General features: G+C 32.7%; 1 pseudogene; it reads left to right on the forward strand.

Annotated features, from left to right (window-relative positions):
- Nucleotides 1-4,000: 4,000 nt before the first annotated feature.
- On the forward strand, nucleotides 4,001-4,975 carry LOC114262424 (oleosin G pseudogene; annotated as a pseudogene).
- The last annotated feature ends 2,535 nt before the right edge of the window (nucleotides 4,976-7,510 follow it).

Consider the following 7,510-nt stretch of genomic DNA (forward strand, 5'->3'; position numbering starts at 1 on the left):
CAATTGACTCCTATTACTCTTGCCAACTTTTGATCGTTTCTAAAAATAAGACAAGCAGATAAACAATTTTTTGGTAAATATTAAGGCATATCACATTTTTGCATAGATATATGTACTCTATCTAGTCTATTATTTTACCTGGTGAGATGCATCTTGCCATGCCACATCGATCAAATGCTTCCAATCATCTAAACTCACCCCTAGAGCCGGATGAGCATAGATCTCATCACATGGAAGTCCTTCTAACAATTTGAATTCTTGCTTCAAGGTGTACCTCCAATCTTTGTACAACCCATAGGCCTTCTTATTCACAATCTGTTGTGCTTGTAAGTCATTGTGGAAATCGACTCCAAGTTTTGGCCCAAAAGGATAAGTATCGGGCCGGACAAACCCAACCCAATCTCACACAACGCACCCAAGCCCAGCTCAGACGGAAGGCGGCGACACTCGTGCGTGTGTTTACTTTGGGTCCAATAAGTCTAACTCACTTTGCCTATAACCTCACCATTCCACAAAACTTGGGTATCCCTTGGGGCCCTCTCCAAGTTGCAAACTCAAGTCTTACAAACCCACAAAAGTTTGCCTACCAAACCAATGTGGGACAAGCATTTAATTCAAACCTTTAAGGAATTTTCACAAAAAACTCCATTTCCATGGAGTTCACTTTGGTTTCAATTTCTCATTCGCCCAATAATGGTCTTGAGCAACCAAGTATACTACGTAAATCACAAGCCGGCATAGAATGCATTACCACTTAGACCCGCCAACTTTGACACATGAGTTCCATCTAAAAATTAGACCAAAGTTGAGGAAAAATCTGTTTTCTCTAAAACCAATTCTAATAGTATTTAGTGTTGACTGAAGTGATATTTACAAAAAATTATTTTTTTAAATATATTATTAAATTTTTTTCGAAATAATATTTTTAAATGATAATATTCTTTCAACAGTAATATTTCAAACGATCAAATGGACTAAGTCGAATAAGAAATAGTAAATATGAAGCAAGCGGAGATGTAACAAGCAGGTATAGGGACAATAGCGGGAAGATCATTTGCCTAGCAATGAATGTTACTTATTTGTAGAGAGCTAAAATGAAATGTCTCTTGTGATGTAGAGCCTTTGGAAGAAAACCAAAACAGCAGAGTCCTTTAGGGGATGACCAAAATAACTTCATTATAAAAAAAAAAATGAAATGTCTCTTGTGATGCAGAGCCTTTGGAGGAAGACCAAAACAGCAGAGCCTTTACGGAAAGACCAAAACAACTTTACTATAAAAAATGCCTCATAAATGAGGGGTCTTCCCTTTATATAGTTTTTCATCTCTTTAATGGATGGTTAGGATTAATTTGATCCAATGATGATCATTATTATTCTAAAATATTTTAGAATCATTTTATCATTCTATTATATTTTAGAATTCTCTAAACCATTCTACTGCTGGTTAATTTTTTTTTTATATATATTTTTTAAAAATATTCTACACCTTTCGAATTCTTCTAGAGTTCTAAACCACTACTGATGACCATTGGATTCAATACTTATTTAATCCTAAAGAAAGATGATAATAATATAGTAAATATTAATGATGACCGTTCGGTCATCTATTACGTCAATATTGTATTGAGTGACACATGAAATAATATAGTAAATACTAAATAAAATGATAATAAACATAGCATCATTGTTATAACATTATTTATAAAAATTATAATTAATTTAAGGGTGTGATTTTAAGATACATATTAAACAAACTTTAAAAAATTATATATTTTTATTACATTACTTTCAAGTAATATGAATAATTATTTTAAGATTTAAAGCATAATAATATGTATTTGGAAACACATTAATAAAATTTTTATTTTAAAATATTTTAAGTAAAATGCAAATTCTCAAACAGAATTCATCTACGTATGCATAAATTAATTATAAAATTTAATGTCAACCAACTAATATCATTATATAATGCACAAATAAACAGAGTTTATTTTAGATCTCCAACCTAATATCACTATATTAATAATTCCCTCACTCAGTTATATTATACTAATAATCACCTTACTTAAACAAGCATGACATTAGTGTTAGGGGTGCAACTCGGGCGGGCTCAACCCGAGCAACCCGAGCCCAGTCCGAGTTTTTTTAGGGCTTGGGCAACTATATCTTGTAATCTGGACGGGCTTGGGCAGATTTTTGATGCCCGAATTGCAATTCGGGCCGAGCTTGGGCAGAACCAATGGCCAACCCGAGCAACCCGAACCCGAATTCAATTTAATATATTATATAAATTATAATATATAATATATATATAATTTAATAAATTATGTAATATATATAAATTAAGTAAAAGAGTTAGTCTTAATTTTTATTTATTTATTTATTTTTGGTTAGTCTTCTATTAAGTAAAAGAGTTAGTCTTAATTTTTATTTTTTATTTTTTTTTGGTTAGTTTTTTACCATTAGATTAGCATCTTTTATGTCTACCCTTAGATCTACCTACAGGTTTCTGGACTCGGGCAATTCGGGCAACCCGAGTTCAAAATACAAAGCTTGGGCCGGGCTTGGGCAACAATGCTCGGGTTCATGGTCGGGCTTGGGCGGGCTTGGGCAGTGCCAAATACAATTTGGGTCGGGCTTGGGCAGACCCCCAACCCGACCGAACCCGCCCGAGTTGCACCCCTAATTAGTGTTGTCATTAGCATGACTTTTTTTGTAATAATCGGATACTTAAAACATTCGATTAATCTTGAGACCCATAGAGGGGTAGTTTGGCAATGGCTTTTTGGCTAAAAAAGTATAAAAAATAAAATAGGTTAAATAAGTTTATATGACAAAATATCACACTAAAACTATAATTATTTTACTTTTTCTCTTACAAAAATTAAAAAAACCAAAAACACTAAACTAAACAAACTTTTAATCTCAAACTATAAAATAGTCAAAAATTAAAAAATTAACTTAAAAAAATTAATTGCCAAATGGCTAACACAAAGTGTCCTCCACCTGCCTGCATATTATTGCAAGTTGAAAATAATAATTTAAACTTATAATACAATTATCTTACAATACAAATTAAACTTTATAATACAATTATCTTACAATTATCCACCTGTGTGAATTCTTACAATTGTTATTAATTTTTTAAAGTTTGTTTAACATGTATCTTAAAATCACACCTTTAAATTAAGTATAATTTTAATAAGTAATGTTATAACAAAAATGCTATGTTTATTATCATTTTATTTAGTATTTATTGTATTATTTCATGTGTCACTCAACACATGATTGAATGGTCATGATGGCATCGTTTAGAAAGTTGGTTATTTTAATAGACTATTTTAATTTTTGACTATTTTAGTATATTAAAGTTTTTGTATTTGAGAAAATAATTAAATTTTTTTTTATGTTGTTGAATATGATATTTATAAGAGAAAAAATAAAATAATTGTGAATTTAATATGAAATTTTATTTTATTAACTATTTTAACTTATTTTATCTTTTTACAAATTTTAGCCAAAAAATAAAATTTATGCTAGAAATCTCAAATGATTTACTAAATTTTATATCAAACTTCTCATATAAGTGTGAGATCCACACACATGAAATTGTGTGATTCTCACGCCTATATTAAAAATTTGATAAACTATTTAATAAAACATTTAAAATCCATAACATTTTCAAAAAAAAATAATCCAAAACTCACTTGGCAGAGAGGGCCAATGTATTTAAACACTTGTCAGAGAATTTTTTTTTATTTATTTAAACTTGTCAGAGGATTTGTGTTTATTCTCTTATTGATTTTTGTATTATTTAACTTTTTCTCTGAAATAATTTTTCCTCCCACACCCAATCATTCTTCTTGAAATCCAGACCCATCACTCATCTCGAGGAGATGAGGCTTGCCCTGTTGCCACCTGTCTCCCAACTCACCTTTATCCCCTATATATACATACATTCTGGCTTCCTCTTTCTCATACTCTCTCATCAAACAGATAGCATTAATTCACCGTTTGATCAAACCCACCTTCAATCACAACCATTCACCATGTCGGATGATCAATCAAGACCCATAACCCAAAAACCCAATGAAACATCTCCAACCTCTGGGCACTCCATTATGCTCTTAACAACATCAGCAATTGGTGCTGCACTCTTGTTCCTGTCCGGGTTAACCTTAACCGGGACAGTGATATCCCTGGTCATCGCTACTCCGGTTTTGATCTTGTTCAGTCCAATACTATTCCCAACTGGGATAATAATATTCTTGGCCACCGCCGGATTCTTGTTTTCCGGTGGCTGCGGCGTGGCGGCAGCTGTGGCATTGGCGTGGTTGTACAATTACATTGCGGAAAAACGGCGGCGTGGGGCGGTGGCGGAGCAACTCGATTATGCGAGGATGAGGATTGCTAGCAGGGCTAGGGATATGAGGGAGAGGGCTAGAGAATATGGTCAGAAAGTGCAGCAGAACAAAGCTCAGAGTCAGGAGGTTAATCAAGGGTCAGAATCGAAAGATGGTGGCGGTGGCGGTGGCGGTGGCGGTGGTGGTAATGGTGATGGTGTTGATGGTGGCAGCGGCGGCGGCAATGGCGTTGATGGTGGTGGCAGCGGTGGCAGCGGCAATGGTGGTGATGGTGGCGGTGCCGGTGACGGTGGTGGTGGAGATAGCTGATGTGTTCTACTACTAGCTAATGGCGGTGGTTTATCTCTGGCAGTATGTTATGTTGATTTGCATGCATGGATTAGGGTTATGAACCTGTTCTTGATCTCTCTCTCTTTAATAAGTTTAAGCGAATGTGTTTTGTAAGTGAATGTGTATTGTAGCATTATGATGCAAATAATGGTGCAGCCACGAGTGTGCCTGTTAGAAAATGATTTATATGTTGTTTTTGTGAAATGATTAATTTAGTTAGTTTATTTTTATTTTTTTTATAGGACGTTTAAACAATGTAAAAAAATCAGTTGGCTTGTTTTTAGTTTTCTACGACCACTTTTCAGAACATTTTATTTTTTTATTTTTCATATTTTTTTTTTAGTGAATTTTTTTAATATTTTAAGTAATATTTTTAATTTTTAGACACTTAACATAAATACAAAAAAATATATAATTTTTGTAAAAAAAATCTTTTAAAAATTCACTAAATACCAAAAATAAAAATAAAAACGAGAATTCAGTATATTTTTCATATTTTTATATATTTATTAATTTTTTAAAATATTTTTTTATAAATTTTTTACTTTTTAAATATATCTAAGTAAGGTACATTTAAAAATGTAAAAAAAAATTCTTAAAATTTTAAAAATATTTACTAAAAACAAAAAAAAAATACAAAAAATAAAAAATTCAACTTTGAAAAAATTTAATCAAAAAACTCAAACCAAATACACACATTAATTTTTTTATAGGAAATTTTTTTTTTGGGTTAAAAAAATCTATTGTCAAAAAAGTTTTAATTAAAAATAGTAACGATTAAGGTCCTACTAATATAGTCCTTTTAATTTATCTTTTTTCTTTTCTTTTTTTCATACAGATTTATCGTTAAATTTAACATAGAAAAAACGAAAAAAATTGAACAACAAAAACTTTAAACATGAATCCCTTTTACTTTGGATTTGGACCCTTTTTTTTTTAATTTAAGACCCTAAACATTAATTGTTGAGGATCAGCGATCCTGCCCAAAACGTTTCAGAAATCATACTAAGCAGAAAAATACACTCACACCCAAAGAAGCACAATAGTTAACGTGGTTCGGTCTCAATACTTACGTTCACGGGAAAGTAACCAGTTATCACAATAACAATGCAGATATTATAGAAAAATTATATAAAGATTACAATAAAGGAGGAGTTCACACCATCCTCACTCACCCACCTCCCTCTCTCACACCGAGAGAGAGTGTCTCTCTACCTCGCATCTCTCACTCTCTCTCGGTTTGCTCTCTTTCTCCCTCTGCTCTCTCTTCCTCTATTTATACACTGAAGAGCATGGTGGAGAGCTTGGTTGGCCTTGCACATGGCTAGTTGTTCTTTCACTTTCGGTGGCCATCCATCTTTACGGCTTGTCGGTTGGCAAGGCAACCGTTTCTCCTTGACTCCATGACTTCCATTCACACATCGAACAGAAACCCAACATTAATCACTTGAGATTGCTTGTAAATATCTTAATATTGGTATTAGTTTCTCATAATATATCATTTTTGGTAATATCATCCAATTATTTTATTTATTCGTGCTTTTCTTATGCTAATATTCATTAGCTAGGTTATTAAATTCATTAATAATAACCTAGTTGGTGAATACCAGAGCTAGTGACATGGTAGCGACTAAAACGTAAATTGCTTGTCTTTCTTTCCTCACCAAGTATAGCATGACGAGTTCAAGTTACGGAAACTCCGGGTTAAATTTCGTGTATTTTACTTCCATACACCTCGTCTGGTCAATGCAGGAGTTTCATCTTTCACAAATTTACCAAGGAGGACTTCTTAAGTTACAAGCCAAGGAATATGAGAAGGCTCGTGAACTATTAGAATCCGTGTTAAAAGATCCTTTTATTTCTAGTGCGCAAGGATCATGTGCTCCAAAGGATCACTAGATCATCATGCAACTTATTGGGTTGTCAATAGTTTCTCACTTTTGCTTTTCTTTGTTTTAGGTGAAAAGTATGTTTTAGGTGAAAAGTAGTGCCAGTGACAGTCATCTTTTACAACTCAGGTTTAAATTTATCCTCCAATTATTTTTTTTTAATGTAGTTTACTTATAATGTAACGACCCCCAAAATGCGTATTAGAAGTTACCTTTATGTAATTATCGGTTAATGTGCTTTAATTTAATTATATCTGTTCGAATTGAAAATTATCTGTTGAGTTACAACTTGAAAATTGAAATTGCCGACCTTTATGGGTTCAGAAATCGAAATTGGGTACATAGATATGTTAAGGGAAATTTTTAGAGCTAACTAGGAAAGTTAATTGGAAATTTATTTTGTCTGATTCGTTAAGGTATGTTTAGATAGTTAACTTTGCATTGCAAATTGAAGCCTTAGAGGCTTCAGAAACCAAAACATACTACATATTTATAATCAGCAAAAATTTTAGAATCAACTGGGAAGTTTAATTGAAATTTGATTTTGTGCGATTCGTAATGGTGCGTTTGGCTATCTCTATTTATGATAAGCTTATGTGTGTGGTATATATACATAGGTATGCCATATGAGTTGTTGAACTCATCACTTTGGGTCAAAAATATCTAAGGGAGCGGGAAGAGAACCGTGAGAGAGAGAGAGAGAGAGAAGGGAGACAAAGCTTCTCTAAGAGAGAGAGCCCACCATTCATGAGGGTTTGAAGCTAAATGGAAGAGATTGAAGAGAGAGGAAGAAGATCAACCATGAAGCTTGGGAAAATTGAAGGGATTAAGGGGAAAAGCAAGGATTTGGGTTAAGGTATGTAACTTTAACTATTATCTTTGTAGATAATTCAATTACTACTTGAAATCAAGGATTAACTTGGAAGT

The sequence above is a fragment of the Camellia sinensis genome, chromosome 12 (assembly GCF_055761805.1).
Source record: "Camellia sinensis isolate YWXY chromosome 12, ASM5576180v1, whole genome shotgun sequence".
NCBI classification, from domain to species: Eukaryota; Viridiplantae; Streptophyta; class Magnoliopsida; order Ericales; family Theaceae; genus Camellia; species Camellia sinensis.